This window comes from Hemiscyllium ocellatum, chromosome 3 (genome assembly GCF_020745735.1).
Source record: "Hemiscyllium ocellatum isolate sHemOce1 chromosome 3, sHemOce1.pat.X.cur, whole genome shotgun sequence".
Classification (NCBI taxonomy): domain Eukaryota; kingdom Metazoa; phylum Chordata; class Chondrichthyes; order Orectolobiformes; family Hemiscylliidae; genus Hemiscyllium; species Hemiscyllium ocellatum.
Window position 1 is genome coordinate 126357951 of NC_083403.1, and position 17723 is coordinate 126375673.

Consider the following 17723-nt stretch of genomic DNA (forward strand, 5'->3'; position numbering starts at 1 on the left):
ACCCTTTGAAACCTGCAACATTCCTCAGCACTGCCCACAACTCCACCAACCTTTGTGTTATCCACAAATTTATTAACCCATCCTTCTATGCCCTCTTAAAAGGTCATTTATAAAAGTGACAAACAGCAGTGGCCCCAAAACAGATCCTTGTGGTACACCACTAGTAACTGAACTCCAGGATGAACATTTCCCATCAATCACCACCCTCTGTCGTCTTTCAGCTAGCCAATTTCTGATTCAAACTGCAAAATCACCCACAATCCCATGCCTCTGTATTTTGTGCAATAGCTTACCATGGGGAACCTTATCAAACGCCTTACTGAAATCCATATACACCACATCAACCACTTTACCCTCATCTTCTCATCTTCTCAAAGAACTCAGTAAGGTTTGTGAGGCACGACCTACCCTTCACAAAACCCCGTTGACTATCCTTAATCAACTTATTCCTTTCCAGATGATTATAAATCCTATCTTTAATAACCTTTTCCAACACTTTACCCACAACCGAAGTAAGGCTCATTGGTCTATAATTATAGGGTTGTCTCTACTCCCATTCTTGACGAAGGGAACAACATTTGCTATTTTCCAGTCTTCTGGCACTGTTCCTGTAGAAAATGATGACATAAAGATCAAAGCCAAAGGCTCTGCAGTCTCCTCCCTGGCTTCTTAGAGAATCTGAGGATAAATCCCATCCAGCCCAGAGGACTTAACTATTTTCACACTTTCCAGAATTGCAATCACCTCCTAGTGAAACTCAATCCCATCTAGTTTAGTAGGCTGTATCTCTGTATTCTCCTCGATGAAATACTGACAAAAAATATTCATTTAGCACCTCCCCTATCTCCTCTGACTCCACGCACAACCTCCCATTACTATTCTTGATTGGCCTTAATCTTATTTTTGTCATTCTTTTATTTCTGCTATATGCATTGAAAGTTTTAGCGTTTTCCTTGATCCTATCCACCAATGACTTCACGTTTGCCCTCCTGGCTCTTCTTTGCTCTCTCTTTAGGTCTTTCCTGGCTAATTTGTAACTCTCAAATGCCCTGAGTCTTCACGTCTTATCCTAACATAAGTCTTATTCTTCCTCTTGACAAGAGCTTCAACTTCTTTAGTAAACCATGGCTCCCTTGCTTGACCACTTCCTCCTTGTCTGACAGGTACATACTTCTCAAGGATATGCAATTACTGTTCCTTAAACAAGCTCCATATTTCAATTGTGCCCATCCCCTGCAGTTTCCTTCCCCAACCTATGCATCCTAAATCTTGCCTAATTGCATCATAATTGCCTTTCCCCCAGCTATAAATCCTGCCCTGCGGTATACACCTATTCCTTGCTATTGCTAAAGTACATAGCCAAATTGTGATCACAGTCACCAAAGTGCTCACCTACCTCCAAATCTAACAGCTGGCCTGGTTCATTACCCAGCACCAAACCCAGTGTGGCCTCGCACCTTGTTGCTTTGATGACATATTGTGTCAGGAAACCCTCCTGCACACATTGGACTAAAACTGACCCATCTGAAGTACTTGAACTGTAGTATTTCCAGCCAATATTTGGAAAGTTAAAGTCCCCTCTACCAACTACCTTGTCACTCTTGTTCCTATTGAGAATCATCTTTGCTTTCCTTTCCTTTACATCTCTGAAACTATTTAGAGGCCTATAGAAAACTCCCAACAGGGTGACCTCTCCTTTCCTGCTTCTAACCTCAGCCCATACTACCTCAGTAGATGAGTCCCCAAACATCCTTTCTGCTACTGTAATAGTGTCCTTGACAAACAACACCACACCTCCCCCTCTTTTACCATCTGCTCTGTTCTTACTGAAACATCTAAATCCCAGAACCTGCAACAACCATGCCTGTCCCTGCTCTACCCATGTCTCTGAAATGGCCACAATATCGAAGTCCCAGGTACCAACCCATGCTGCAAGTTCACCCACCTTATTCTGGATGCTTCTGGCATTGAAGTGAAGGTCCCACCTACCCCAGAAAGAGCTCCAATTATCAAGGACTCCAAAACCTTTCCTCCTGCACCATCTCTGTAAACACTTTAACTCTTCTCTCCCCCATTCCTCACCTCATTAGCACGTGGCACGGGCAACAAACCAGAGATAACAACTCTATTTGTTCTAGCTCAAAGCTTCCACCCGAGTTCCCTGAATTTCTGCCTTAAACCCACATCTCGTTTCCTACCTATGTCATTGGTGCCCATGTGAACCATGACTTGGGGCTGCTCCCCCTCCCCCTCAAGGATCCTGAAAACATGATCAGAGACATCACGAACCCTGGCGCCTGGGAGGCAACACACCAACTGTGAGTTTCTCTCGCTCCCACAGAATCTCCTATCTATCCCCCTAATAATGGAGTCCCCAGTGACTAATGCTCAGCTCCTCTTCCCCATTCCCTTCTGAGCAGCAGGGACAGACTCTGTGCCAGAGACCTGTGCCCCATAGCTTACCCCTGGCAAGTCCACCCTCAACAGTATCCAAAACAGTATACTTACTGTTGAGAGGAATGGCACAGGGGATCCCTGCACTGCCTGCTGGTTCCCTTTCCGTCCCCTGACGGTAGCCCATCTGCCTCCTTCTTGGACCTGAGGTGTGACTACCTCCTGTAACTCCCCTCAATAACCCCCTCCACCTCCCGAATGATCCGAAGTTCATCCAGCTCCAGTTCCCTAGCATGGTTTTTGAGGAGGTGGAATTGGGTGCACTTCCTGCAGATGCAGTCACATTAATGGTGATCCTTACCTCCCACATTCTGCAGGAGGAACATTCAACTGCTCTAACCTCCATTTCCACTATTCTAAATTCCCAATGAGATTACTGAAAACTAAAACAAAACTAGTCACCTACCAATCCGGCACACAGAGCCTTTGTTTTGGTTAGAGGTGGAGAATGGCTGGGAGACACTACCTAAGTAGTACTGCGGGTAATGCAACCACCCAAATATATAGCCTCACACCCAGCAGTCTCATGTCCGCTCCTGCTCTGCATGCATTCCATCTATACATGAGTCAAGCTTTACCTTCCTGTCAGGCCCCTGGTCCTCACTTTGCTTGTCCCACTCTAACTGCCACATAAAAATGAAGACCGCTGAACACACAAGGTAAGTTTTTATACTTTAAATTTACCTTCCAGTCAGGCCCCTGGTTCTCACTGTCACTCCTCAATAAAAGAACTGGTTTTATCTTCTGGAAAGCGTTAATATTAAAAAGGAATGTCAATTTGCTGAACTTTAATACTTAAATCTGCCCAAGCGTGAATGCCCATATTTTGACCTTTAAGCAATGTATATCTCACTGAGGGGATTGCACTTTCATATTGAGTGCCATTTCATAAGCTGTGTGCATTTATAAACTTCTGAGGAAACCAAGCATGCTTCTACAAGGCAGTTATAAACAGCATAGCAATAATCACAGGGAAAACTCTCTGCTGATTAGAGCCAAACTTGGTATATAGGAAGATGTGATTATTGGAGGTCAGTTTTATCTCAGTCCCAGGACATCCCTCCTCAGGTCCTTGTCTGAACTCCAACCATTTTCAGTTGTCTCATCATTGAAGTTCCGTCCATTGTAAGGTCAGAAGTGGAGGTGTTCACTGATAATTGAGTAAAAAGTGAGGTCTGCAGATGCTGGAGATCAGAGCTGAAAATGTGTTGCTGGTTAAAGCACAGCAGGTTAGACAGCATCCAAGGAACAGGAAATTCCTGATGAAGGGCTCTGGCCCGAAACGTCGAATTTCCTGTTCCTTGGATGCTGTCTAACCTGCTGTGCTTTAACCAGCAACACATTTTCTACACTGATAATTGCACAACATTGAGCACCATTTGCGATTCCTCAGATTCTGGAGCAGTCTATGTTAAAATGTAGCAAGACCTGGATGATATTCACTCTTTGGCTGACACGTAGCAAATAACATTTATGTACACAAGAGCCAGGCAATGACTGTCTCCAGCAAGAGAGAATTGAACCACCATCCCTTGAAATTCAACAACATTACAGGGATATGATAGTGATTTGGTAAAGCTACTGGACTAGTAACCAAAACTGCAACTTGGGAACATAGTTTGGATCCCACTATGGTACCATTGTGAAATTTGAATTTGGTAAAAAATCTGAATAACAACCAGCTGATTCTCACAGAACCCTTCTGGAATCCATTCCACCCTGTTACTGTATTTTCCTGATACCTACCTCAGTTCATCTGGCATCCTATTTACCTACTTGGTACCTTACCCTCCTAGCACCCTAACCTCACGCGTACCTCATATACTTACCTTTACACAAGAGCTATCAAAGTGACAGGTTGCTATGTTAGACTTTTGAATCACAGAATACGGCAACTGACTGCTGTGAAACGATTATCCTTCCCCCAGTTGTCCTGGACTAGAATGGCCTTTCCAATGGCAAGTACATAATGATGTCTCCACATATCTGAAGGGGTGCAGATCAAAATCTCCTGTGAGAAATGTGGAGATCTTTCTTACCATAAAAAAAAGGGAAGTGCAGAGTGTCAATCTGTCTGTGATTATGATTTGGAGATGCCGGTGTTGGACTGGGATGTACAAAAGTTTCACTTGAGAATGCAACTTTTAAAAAGGTTTTGCAATTTACATTTGAAAGAACTGAAACCAACATGGTCATTCGACAGATAAGAGACTTAGCAAACAATCCAGGTCTTTTCCATATATAATTTCAGTTAGATCACACTGTAAACTTTGCTATAAATTCTGTCTTATGATCTTATACTCCACAACCACCTGATGAAGGAGCATCACTCTGAAAGCCAGTGCTTCCAATTAAACCTGTTGGACCATAACCTGGTGTTGTGTGATTTTTAACTTTTGTCTGTCTTTGCTACTGGTGAAAAAAATTCACCAGTATCTGTGAAAGCAGGGCTATTGTTAGGAAATTTGGTGACATTATTAAAACTGGAGAGGTGAGAAATCCTTCATTAAAAAAATAACCAGTAAAGAATGGGAATCCTCCTTTAACACCGTGAGAAAGTTGGAAATTCTTTGTTAAAGCCATGAAAAGTGGGATGTATCCTGTAAAATTACGATACAAAATTGGGAATTTCAAATTTAAGCTGCAAAAGGTATAAAACCTGCATTAAAGCCACAAAATGGCAGGAGTCTGCTATTTTAGTTGAAAAACATGGAAAAACCTTCCAGAGTGGCAACAAAGTATGACAGAACAAGTAGTACCACAAAGTACAATTTTTTTAAGGAATCAAAATATCTGAGCATATTTGGAAGCCGTAGCATCAGAAATTGTATTGCCAGGAAGAACTGAGCCAAATAGATCAGTAAATTGGATGTCCCGGAGAAAACAATTACTCAAGCTTTTAAACCGGATAGAAAGTCAGAAGCAGAACAAGTAAATACAATTCTATACACAACTAGTGCAGTGCTATGAAGTTTTTTTTATTGTCAATAAGTAAAAGAAGTAAAAAACATTGAAAAGATATTAAAAGCCCTTGACAATTATTTCTCAGAACAAATAAAACTGTAGAAAAAAATTTAACTGGAAAATACAGCATCTAGGGGAATCCATTGATGACTTAATTAATTATCTCTACAGACTAGAGATGCAAATTCGGTGACCATAATTAAGAATTCATAAGAGACTGAATGGTGGAGGCATTACTGAAGAAACTCTGTCAGGTTTATTATAGTTCAAAGAAGGCATATATCTAGAAAAAAATATTCTGATGGTGAATAAAGATCTGCAAACAACACAATTATTCCTAAGCTGAAAAGCTCAAACTAGGCACAGGAAATTGTCAGAATCCATACAATTCTTAAGATATAGAATCACAAAATGCACACATATAAGCAATGCAGTGGGTAGGACAGACACTGGACATTCGAAATCCTTGCCAACACAGTGGGGTAAAGAAACCTCAAAGGCACAACTGATGCCCAGATTTTAAAACTGAATATTTATATTTTAAAATAATAAATTGCTTTAAAAAAAAAGCAAAGCAGGACACAACCACAGAAAAGCAACAGACCAATGAACTAAAACGCACAAAGAGATGCAAAAGGTAAAACAATATCCAGTAGAAGATAAAGCCAATATTTTTCGAGGGGAATTCAGTAACCCAAATTTAGCAGCTTGGCAAGCTCATCTGTGTGTCAATGGGCAATACACTCAGAGCAAGGTCATGATACTTTAAGACAATACACCTTGGTTGAAAGAACACTCTCCACAGTTAACAGAAGTGTAACTATACGGAGAGCTAGGACTGCAGTGGTTTGGCAGAAATGTTTCTCACTGCTATTGAAACTGAAAAAAATTTAAAATCCCAAAGCCAGCAAGGAAACATAGGTAAAGAGAGAAAAAGTGTACCTCATGTGAGATAATTGCAGCCTAAAACAAACAACTGCAAATGCTGGAAGTCTGAAAAAAATATAGAAATTGCAAGAGAAACTCAACAGGTCTGGCAGCAACTAAGGAGAGAAAGCAGAGTTAGCATTTCAGAGGTAATGGTGAGCCAGGGAGAAAGTAAAGCTGATAGTAAGGGCCATTAGCTGGGGAAAGTGGGTATGCTGTGCTGAAAGCAGCCCATGTAATGATATGGAATACAGGAGTGCGTGATGGAAATGGAAGATGATTTTTCAGGACCTAAATTTATAGAACTCAATATCCAGCCCTGAAGGCTGCAGCTTCCCCAAGCAGAAAGTGAGATACTGTTCTTTCAGCTTGAACTGACGCTCGTTGGATGACTGCAGCAGGCCTGTTGGTGAGGGAACACAGTGGTGTGTTGAAGTGGCAGGCAACTGGAAGCTCAGGGTCAGAACTTGCGGACAGAACATAGGTGCTCCACAATCACCCAGTCTGTATTTCATCTCTCCATTACAGAGGAGACCACATTGTGAGCAACGAATACAGTAAACTAGATTGAGTGAAGTGCAGGTAAATTGCACAAGTGCCTCCCTTTGCACCCCACCCCCTCCTGTTTATTTCCTCCATCTTCACAATCCAAGACTCCACGCGTAACTCCCAGGTGAATCAGTAATTTCATTCTGCAGATTATGCCAGACCTGCTGAGTTTCTCCAGCAATTTCTGGGTGTTTTTGAGATTATTGAAACATGTGCAACTGCATTGAGTCAGATCACACCACAACACAGTAAATAACTGGTTATCACCAACTCAAATTGCTCATTAGATGCTGAGATAAATCAGAAAGTATAAGTTCATGTGGAATATATGACATTCCTACCTTCCAAGGAAGAATCCTCAATAACTGTAATGAATATTACATCAAGCAAGAAGGAGTATTCAAGAAACACAACTGAAGAAGTGAACAAGTTGATTTTACCAAAAGTTCAAATAACGAGGGCAAGCAAGAAAGTCCAAATAATTCAATTAGCTGAAGTAACAGCTCCACATACTTAGCAACAGATCTAGAAGGGGATTGAGGACATAAATGCACTGAAAAAAAATTTCAAATCCATGGAAGCCACCAAAGTAAAGAATTCATCAATGTCAAGGATTTCGGAGACTTCAAAGAAAACATTGCCTATTCTGGCAGAGGTGATAGAAGACACACCTGGCAGTGTTTGTGCAAGGTGTGAGCAGTGGGTATGAGATTCCAACCTTTACTAAGTGTGGGAGGCTGAGGTGAAGCTATGAATGTTGAGTAGGAATCTCAATGCATGGAAGTTACTGATGCATTAACGATGGGATTTGTGGTAAATTGCAGAGCTTGCCACGCCGGTGGTTAAGTCAGTCGGATATGACTTTTGACGGAGAATTCACTGATCTTAGCCACTTATGTGAGGTCATTAAACTTCTTGCAACACCTCATCCAGTTTCCTGAGACTGGACTGCTGGCGATGACAGCCATAGCTAACTGCACCCTTTACCTCCTAAGTCTGTGTATCAGGGGTGATCCCGACACTCTGTGGATAGAGGAGGTGGATCCTGAATTTTAACTCCTCCACTATGGTCTCCCATGCAGCTCCCAGAATGGATAAAGCTCGTTTCCTCCCATTTCCCCATAGGGATAACCCATTTTTTAAAAAACTTGTAAATGAACATACAATCAACATGACTTATAGCACAGAAAGAAGTTGGCCTGTTGTGTTTGTGTTATTCATCAAGTACCTACCAATTTTGGCCTGACTTTTCTGACTTGGCCTATAGCCTTGAATGCCATGGTATTTGAATTGATCATCTAAATAGTTTTAAATGCTGTGATAATTCCCAGCTCTGCCACCCTTTCAGGCTGTGAGTTCCAGATACCCACCACCCTCTGGGAGAAAGACAATTTTCCTTAAATCCTCCATAAACCGGTGCTCCGGTTTCCTCCCACAGTCCAAAGATGTGCGGGTCAGGTGAATTGGCCATGCTAAATTGCCCGTAGTGTTAGGTAAGGGGTAAATGTAGGGGTATGGGTGAGTTGCGCTTCGGCGGGTCGGTGTGGACTTGTTGGGCCGAAGGGCCTGTTTCCACACTGTAAGTAATCTAATCTAAACACTCTGTCCTTTACATGAAATCTGTGTCCCTGGTTATTGACCTCCCTACTCAAAGAAAAGGTTTCCTCCTATTTACCCTCTTTACGCTCCTCGCAATCAGGTTCCTCTTCATTGAGGTATACATAATATTATTGGTTTTACTGGAACTCAGTTTTGAGGTATACCAGATGAGATGGACCAATACATGTTCGTTTGGAAATGCTACTGATTTTTTTTTGCCATTTCTCACTGCTTTGCCAACTCAGTTCAATTCCTGCCTGACTGCCCAGGTTGCTGCTGCCAGAATCCCCCTTACGAGGTGCTGGTTAACTTTAAGTAGTACAATAAAAAAATTATGATTCTAGGGTTCGATCCCGCTGATGCATACAGCCAATAAGCAGTGCTGGGTCAATACGGCAACCACTACAAGGAGCGGTTGGCGTTCTGCCTGCCTTGTATTGAATGTGCACAGGTTAATCATGCATTGCCATCTCCCTGCCTGTTCTTGAGAACTGTCCAATTTAGCCCCCTGTATTTGAAAATTAATGTAAGGGCTGTACAGCATTTCCACAGCAAGCGAACAATTTAACAGGAATGTCATCTCTCTGGTTTATTGGCAAGGCATTGTGCTTTCGGGCTGTTCTCTCAATTACTATATTTGTCAATTTTTCATGGACAATATTCCACATAAAAAATGCAGAGGAAGGCATTTTATCGAATGCTATTTAATAAGATCCATCTGTATGTTACAGGAGGAGAAACAAACCTTTAGATCTCCACACTATTCATTTAAATCTAGTCTGGGTATGTTCACAACATTCTTGTTGCATTGAATTTTAAATATATATTCTACTCTCCCATTAACAGCAGCTTGCTCATTTAAAGGTGCTACAGTCGAGGCCACGGGAACCATTTAATGGCAGGAGGTATGCTTGTGTAAAACACTGCAGCTGCCATGCTCACCCTCACTGACCTGCTCTGTACCATCAGCATGAAACCTCCCAACAAAGTGCCCTAAACATAACTGGGCTCAGACACAGTGCAGAATATTGCTCCCCTAAATAACTAATTTTGAACTTCAGTAAAGTGCAGTGAGGAGTGGTACTTTGGCTGAATCTTACATTTTTTTAGCCAAGTGTGAATTGCGACAAAGTTTTTGAGAGTGTTTTTGATTTGCCCGGCTGAGCAATGTTTCTTTGCCTTTTCTTACCAAACCCGTCTCGATCTATCCCCTGCCCCATCCATATCCCTCTCACCCGATTCTCTCCCAGTCTTACAACACACCGTACACAGTGGATATCTGCCAAATACCAGTATCCCTTGTGCCCACTCCAAAGTTAAAAGGCCGCTGTGCACCCAGATGTCCACTGGCATTCTGAAACTGCACAGTGGTGGACGCACCGAGAAGATGCTGGAGAAGGTGATTCTCCAACAAAGACCTGGAGATTCTGGTGGGTGAGGAAGAGTGTCTTTTCTCCAGAAGAGCTGCAGAGGAGGCTTTGACACCAGACCCTAGCAGCAAGGTTCAAAGTCTATGTGAACGGCAGGTCCTGTTGACACCTTTTTTCCCCTCATCTTGTAGCATTCTTTCCCTGGATTCTATGTCCAATAGGCTGGGTGGAATGAAGTTGTCAGTGATGTTTGGGGCAGGGAGCTTTACAGTAAACAGGGACCCAATGCTTTCAATGGCGAGGGAGCCGGCAGGTCTGTGCCCTGTACAACACATCGGTCTATGCGTGCTGTTGTTTCCTTTTAAAGGGCCTCACATCATTGGTACTGCAGCACCCTCCCTTCAAAAATGAGACACTTGCCCTGCCCACTCCAGGTGCAGGCCCAGCCATTTTCTATCTTATGGCGTTCTATTCATTTCCAGGAAGGCAATGGTGAGATCACCTCGGTGTATGGTAAGACCCTGAATATTCAAATCCCCTTCCTGATAGCTCTTCCTGTGAATTTAATAGGTTTCGTACTTCCCCATGACCCACCCAACCCATCTACACCCATCTGCCTCAACCCCGGCACATAAGGTGACCATGCCAAGTGTGATTGTTCACCGCTCCTCCTTCGACACCCCGGTGCTCCTGAATATAGACAAATGCCCCTCCCACCTTACCTTGCTCCCCACCCTATTCCAAACAAAGTTGCCTCTCCCACACTTTACCCAGCCTACAGCTGCGAACCCTCTAAATGGGTTCTTGGGTCTCCTTCCCATGGCAACAGCAGCCCCATGTTTCACTCCCCCCAAACTTTCCTCCCAGTTTCTATTAGACCCCCAAATGGCCCAGCCCCTTGAGTGACCTAATGGGACAGCCTGGGACAGGTAGTGCCCAGACCCCTGACTGCTGCCTATACTATTAGTCCTATATCCCCCTCCAAACCTCAGACGGGCCACTGTGATACCACATGACTTACTGTGACCTTTCCCCTGACTGCAGAGTTATGGACCCTCCCTCCCACCGATTGACAAAACCCCGGCCAGATGCCCGACTGGCAGCTGATCCCCTGACATTGTCCTGGAGATTTCCCATGACGTACTCTGCCAAGACCCCTGTCTGTCAGGTACCTCCATGGACATGGCTGCTTGCTTGGTGCATGTTTGCCATATTAGGTACGGTACCGTGTTGCAGCTGAGAGATTGACTTGGCACACTGCTGTACAACAAGATGTCCCCCTTGCCTTGACTGAAGATGGCTGGCATGCAAGGCAAGCTGCCCGGTCATGTGACTGTTAATTGGCAAGGCAGGACCAAGCATGGATGGTGATCCAATCTGGGAGCTGGCTCTCTGTACAAAGTATCCTGGCCTTTTGATGCTATCTGAATATATGTCCTGTGACACAGCCCTCTGATTCCTGAATAATTTGCAAGTGGATCATAAAGGTGGCATGGCGATCCCGAGAGTGTGGTGCTGGAAAAGCACAGCAGGTCAAGCAGCATCTGAGGAGCAGGAGAATTGATGTTTCAGTCATAAGCCCTTCATCAGGAATGAGGCTCCTTGCAGAGAGAGGGGGAGAACTTCTTCAAGGCAGGCATCCCTGTCCGTGGCCGAGGGCTGCATGTGGCTGGTGCCCAAGGATTATACCTTGAGATGCCATTTGGTGCTGAGCAACATAGATAGAACATAGAACATTAAAGCGCAGTACAGGCCCTTCGGCCCTCGATGTTGCGCCGCCCTGTCATACTAATCTGAAGCCCATCCCACCTTGATGGGCTCCTCAGAGCCAAAGGAGAGCGGAAGTCTCCAGATACCTGCTCAGACTTCTGTATCGAGGATTCACGACGTCCAGCTTGTTGCGCCCTTTCAGTTAGATAGGAAACCCAAATATTAATATTTATGAGGCAAGCTGCGAATTTATTAAGCCGTTTCAAAATTCCCTTATTTGGCCAAGGCCTGGTGAGAAACCCACCTCAACAAAAGTATAAATGACGCAGTAAGGTGCTCAACGTGCTGTGATAGGCCTTGCTGGGCTTGTCACCTGATTATATCACAGGCCATGTGATATCCCACTCCCCTCACGAAGATTTTGTCTAGTGAAACTAACAGTAAAGCTTTGAACAGTGAATTTTGAAAATTCCCAAGAGTTCTAAACAAAGGACAAAAAGAAGTGTGTGCTGCCCCCTAGAAGTAACGTTTACAATTCTCACTCTCTGTGGAAGAGCGAGCGTGTTAGCTAAACAACTACCATCAAAGCCTTGCTTACAGACAGCTTATTGTTTCTGCTTTGCCAATATCAGCTTATTGTCACTTACACCCTGGTGCTTCTCGGTTATTAAGTCAGCCAGTAGCCACTGCATTCTTTTCAGAAGTGTTGAAATGGAGCACTGGAATTCGCCTGATTTACCGGCTGGTTACCTTGTACCTCTGAATTGCCTCTGAGGCCACCTGGATTTAATAGGGTAGTTGTGAAGTTGCCAGCTCTCAGATTGTTTAAAGTGACAAGTAAGGGCTGATTGTTTTGACAATAAACTTTCAGAATATGGAATCCATAACTAACGTCATAGCTATCAAATAGTTGCCTTGTCTTGTCCAGGCGTATAGCCTTACACATTGCTTCTTACAAGAAGTGTTTGCTGGAATATGCAATGCAATCTGAGAAAAAGCATGATTCGAAATGTCGATTTCTTGCTCACGTAGTTAGCTATTCTTTAAGAAAAGAAGGCATCAGAAACTCTAGTCATATGTAGCGTCTCATGATATCTCAGATTACTTTTCTAAAGGATTTTCTGTTTTAGACTCATGCTTTGTTTCACAGCAGTTAACTGTAGATAAGAAAACTTGGCTCATGGCTGACCAGTGCCAGATGCTATGACTAATTTGGTAATATGCAGGGTACACAATGACATTTACTGTATGCCTCAGTCCAACTGATATGAAACATACAGCTTAGCCGAGCCTTCTGGTATTTGTGATGTGAGAGCTACACAGATCAGACCCATTCTGATTCCGACAGGCATACCTCCTGTCATGTATGAATGCAACACCCGCTGAGTATGAGCACTCAAAAACACTGCGATGCAGCAACCATCAGTTTTTTTTTCATTATTGGTTGACTATTCAGGGTTATCATGTGTTATATAGTTGATAATATTTCTTGTGCTTCTTTGCATCCCCGCATTATGTTTACCCTGCTTTCTGGAATCATTCAGTATTTGGAGGGTATTTGGCCCATCAAATCTGCTCCTTCTTTGAAAGTTCTATCTAATTAGTCTGAATCTCAGCAAATTCTAACCTTTGGAATTTCTAGTTCATACGCTTACACTTATATTTTTTCAGAGTTATTATTGCGTTCACGTGAGTATCGGTCTGTGTGTTCCATTCTGTGACTCCAGTTCAGAAAACCGGGGAAAGGAAACAAGGAAAAATTAAACTAAATTTTGAAAGGAACCATTAGGAAGGCAAATTCATTCTTTATATCATGAAGAGGTTTTACTCTTGCATTGTTTTCATGGCCATTGTACTTTTACTATTCTCTGCTTCCCCCCCCCCCCATGTAAACCACCAAGATGATGCCATCCTGGTAAATGTTCTTGCCAGGGCAGTCAAGCAGGCAGCTTCTGGTGAAGGGGAATGGTCATTGCTGAGGACATGGGCTGTGCTTTAATAGGGCTGACCCTTGTCACTGGGAGTTATCTGTGGACTACAGGATCTTCAGATAGGACACCCTTCCCCTCACCCTGCCGAAAAGCAGCTTTAGGACCTCAATTGACCTGGACCTCCCCGGCCTTTGAGTTAATCATAAGGTGGGGGAAATGTACAGGCGATCCTTTCTGATTCTACAACCATCCCCGTGCACCCCAGACCTCACCATATTACACACTCTACGGACCGGATGAAAGTCCATGCATTGTGTACACGTATGTATAGGTTAAAGTCAAATCATCAGGCAGACTGACAGCACTGACCCCAGCGGTTACTCTTTGGTTCACTGAACTGACTGAGACACCTCTGCAGAATGAAGGCATTTCGACGGCAGCCATGACACTGGGCAGTGGCCTGGGAGACGTGCTGCCTATAATCAGACACTGGGTGATGCGCTGTCTATGTTCAGACACTGGGTGACGTGCTGCCTATGTTTAGACACTGGGTGTAGTGCTGCCTATGTTCAGACACTGGGTGACGTGCTGCCTATGTTCAGACACTGTGTGATATGCTTCCTATGTTCAGACACTGCGTGATGTGCTGCCTATGTTCAGACACTGCGTGATGTGCTGCCTATGTTCAGACACTGGGTGACGTGCTGCCTATGTTCAGACACTGGGTGTAGTGCTGTCTATGTTCAAACACTGCGTGATGTGATGCCCATGTTCAGACACTGGGTGTAGCACTACCTATGTTCAGTCACTGGATGACATGCTGCCTATGTTCAGTCACTGGGTGACGTGCTGCCTATATTCAGACACTGGGTGTAGTGCTGCCTATATTCTGACAGTGTGTGAAGTGCTGCCTATGTTCAGACACTGAGTGATGTGCTGCCTATGTTCAGACATTGAGTGTAGTGCTGTCTATGTTCAGACACTGTGTGTAGTGCTGTCTATGTTCAGACACTGGATGTAGTGCTGTCTATGTTCAGACACTGGATGACATGCTGTCTATGTTCAGACACTGGGTGTAGTGCTGCCTATATTCAGACACGGGTGACGTGACTGCCTGTGTTCAGACACGGGGACACATGCTGCCTATGTTCAGACACTGGGTGATGTGCTGCCTATATTCAGACACTGGGTGATGTGTTGCCTATGATCAGACACTGGGTACGTGCTGCCTATGTTCAGACACTGGTTGATGTGCTGCCAGTGTACAGATGCTGGGTGATGTGTTGCCCATGTTCAGACACTGGGTACGTGTTGCCCATATTCAGGCACTGGGTGACGTGTTGCCTATGTTCAGACACTGGGTGATGTGCTGCCCATGTTCAGACACTGGGTACGTGTTGCCCATGTTCAGACACTGGGTGACGTGTTGCCTATGTTCAGACACTGGGTGATGTGTTGCCTATGATCAGACACTGGGTACGTGCTGCCTATATTCAGACACTGGGTGATGTGCTGCCTACATTCAAATACTGGGTGACGTGCTGCCTATGTTCAGACACTGGGTGATGTGCTGCCTATATTCAGACACTGGGTGATGTGCTGCCTATATTCGGACACTGTGTGATGTGTTGCCTGTGTTCAGACACTGGGTGATGTGCTGCCTATGTTCAGACACTGGGTAATGTGCTGCCTGTATTCAGACACTGGGTGATGTGCTGCCTATATTCGGACACTGTGTGATGTGCTGCCTGTATTCAGACACTGGGTGATGTGTTGCCTATGTTCAGACACTGGGTGATGTGTTGCCTATGATCAGACATTGGGTACGTGCTGCCTATGTTCAGACACTGGTTGATGTGCTGCCAGTGTACAGATGCTGGGTGATGTGTTGCCCATGTTCAGACACTGGGTTCGTGTTGCCCATGTTCAGACACTGGGTACGTGCTGCCTATGTTCAGACACTGGTTAATGTGCTGCTTATGTTCAGACACTGGGTGATGTGCTGCCTATGTTCAGACACTGGGTGATGTGCTGCCTATATTCAGACACTGTGTGATGTGCTGCCTATTTTCAGACACTGGGTAATGTGTTGCCTACATTCAAATACTGGGTGACGCGCTGCCTGTATTCAGATACTGGGTGTAGTGCTGCCTATGTTCGGACACTGGGTGATGTGCTGCTTGTGTTCAGACACTGGGTGACGTGTTGCCTATGTTCAGACACTGGGTACGTGCTGTCTACATTCAGACACTGGGTGATGTGCTGTCTATGTTCAGACACTGGGTGATGTGTTGCCTATGTTCAGACACTGGGTACGTTTTGCCCATGTTCAGACACTGGGTGATGTGTTGCCTATGTTCAGACACTGGATGATGTGCTGCCCATATTCAGACACTGGGTACCTGCTGTCTACATTCAGACACTGGGTGATGTGCTGTCTATGTTCAGACACTGGGTGATGTGTTGCCTATGTTCAGACACTGGGTACGTTTTGCCCATGTTCAGGCACTGGGTGATGTGTTGCCTATGTTCAGACACTGGATGATGTGCTGCCCATGTTCCGACACTGGGTACATGTTGCCTATGATCAGACACTGGGTACGTGCTGCCTATATTCAGACACTGGTTAATGTGCTTCCTATGTTCAGACACTGGGTACGTGGTACCTATGTTCAGACACTGGGTGATGTGCTGCCTATGTTCAGACACTGGGTGACGTGTTGCCTATGATCAGACACTGGGTACATGCTGCCTATATTCAGACACTGGGTGATGTGCTGCTTATGATCAGACACTGGGTGATGTGCTGCCTATGGGCAGATACTGGGTGATGTGCTGCCTATGTTCAGACACTGGGTGATGTGCTGCCTATGGGCAGACACTGGGTACGCGCTGACTATGTTCAGACACTGGTACATGTTGTCTATGTTCAGACACTGGTTTAAGGTTGAAGGACTGTAATCACTCTTTGTTCTGATAATAGAACACAATGTGTCCATCTGTGGGTCTTCAATGCTGCTGGATTCCTCATCCTAACCTGAGGTTGAAGCTGTAGCTTCCCTTTTGCCAGATTTCAATGAGGATGTCATTACCGGTGCCAAGGTATTTTGTTTATTGTTCTTTGCTGAGGAATGGGTCAGAGAATTGCTCAAGCAGCACGCTGGGCTGATACTGGCATCTAATAAATAAGTCCTCCTCTCCCCCCCTATCCAGTTGCCGGTCACCTTTGTGTGGCGTACTCCATGTCATGTTCGATTCTGCTGTGCATTCACATTCAGAAAGCTTGAAGTCAGCAAAATATGCCTGCCACACCGTTCCTCCAGGCCACTAGGAACAAATATAGAAAGTGTCACATACTTGCGCAGTCATGGCATCAAACAGAAGAATCTAACCTACAACGAATCAGTAAGTAGTGAATGCCTCCTTTAGGTAATAACAGGGAGCTAGCTATCTTCTTGCTGTTGTTCACATGTTCAGCTGTGTGAGGTTAAGGGTCAACGTTAACTAGGATGTTGAGCTCCAACAGGACCAATGACAAGGTACTGTTGTACTTGGGTTGAAATCATGATCTATCTGCTCTCTGTACTTCCATGCCTGAAAGTTTGCACACTCCAAAACAATGTCGTTTTGGAACTCCAAGAGCACTTTTAGAGCTCAAACAACAGATGTTAAAGAGCACAATTTCTTGTAATTTTATAGAACATCCTCTCTGCAATATGTTACTAAACACTTTCAGAAAGCTAAGTGGACAATGTCTACTGGCTTCCTTCACCCAACTATTTCATAGCTTCTTTTAAAAAAAATTACATTTCCAAAACATACCTTGTTTTTTTTTAATGAAAGTCACATTGGATGTCCTTACTATGTCTCAATCGTACCAAGTAAAAATATAAAATATATTGCTTTTCCAATAATCCCCTTAAGCATCTTTCTATTACTGTTGTCACAGTAATGGGTCTGCAGTCACCCAGATCTGTGTTGTCACCTTCTGAAAAGACGGAGACTACATTAACTTCATTCTAGTCTAAGAAACCTGCTGCAGGATGCACTGAGCTATTAAAAATCTGGGCTTGGAAATTGCACAACATGGCCAGTGATGTGTGGGCAAATGCACCTATTACGTTTGAATAAAATCAAATTATATGTTAGAGATAAAAAGAAGTAACTGAAAAGACTTTTTTTTTAATACAGCATCTAACATGTTACACCTCTTTCCAGT